Source organism: Etheostoma spectabile, chromosome 4 (genome assembly GCF_008692095.1).
Source record: "Etheostoma spectabile isolate EspeVRDwgs_2016 chromosome 4, UIUC_Espe_1.0, whole genome shotgun sequence".
Classification (NCBI taxonomy): Eukaryota; Metazoa; Chordata; class Actinopteri; order Perciformes; family Percidae; genus Etheostoma; species Etheostoma spectabile.
The window spans coordinates 951,796-952,507 of NC_045736.1; the positions used below are offsets into that span (position 1 = coordinate 951,796).

Here is a 712-nt window from a genome sequence, read left to right on the forward strand (position 1 = left end):
ACGAAAAGGAAAAAATTGTGAAAATGTATTATAAATTGGGAGAAATACAGGAGAGGTTTCACCATAGGAGGAACCCAGCAGAGGGCAATGAAAAACAGTAATCTCCCAGGGAAAATGGGGAGGGTCGGTTGAGTGCAGAAGTAGATGAAGTAGTTGGCTAAAATATTAGAGTTTTGCTACTAGCTCTGGATCTCTCAACATATCATCATACAAGAGTTTATTTGACGTGATACGTTTGTTTTTTCTTATTTTTTAAAATAAATTTGAAATAAAATTACCATTTTCTTAATTTGCTAGTTTTGTGAGCCTCGTCATACACACAAGGTTCCGGGAGATTTAATCTGCCTCTCTGTGAACAATGTCTTACAGCCCATTGGCGGCCCCTAAAGGCGGTGTGCTAAACCCCTCTGGACAGGCAGTTTGTTCACACTGGCATGGGTTAGTCAGATGATGACATCTCGACCAATGAGGTGTCACCGCATTCAAAGATGTGAAGAAAGCATGAAAAAAAAAAACATCTGATGCAATAATTACTGAACAGTGATGTTTTTAGTTGATATTGTGTCTGCCATAAGTACAATAATAATTTTATCAATTGGAATGTTTTAGATCTTTAATAATAAAATGGATTCAATTACCATGTGTGATGTCAGATAGGTTGCTGTCAGTCACATATCCACAGATAATTCTCCCGACTCTGCAGATCCTCTCA

At 37.6% G+C, this 712-nt stretch overlaps 1 long non-coding RNA gene across 1 annotated transcript in view; it reads right to left on the reverse strand.

Moving 5' to 3' along the window:
- LOC116688618 (uncharacterized) overlaps positions 1-712 on the reverse strand; it is a 19,736-nt gene that overhangs the window by 4,681 nt on the left and 14,343 nt on the right. Inside the window, exon 2 of the long non-coding RNA XR_004331815.1 lies at positions 279-284. This is a non-coding gene — a long non-coding RNA (uncharacterized LOC116688618). The remainder of the gene's footprint in view (positions 1-278; positions 285-712) is intronic.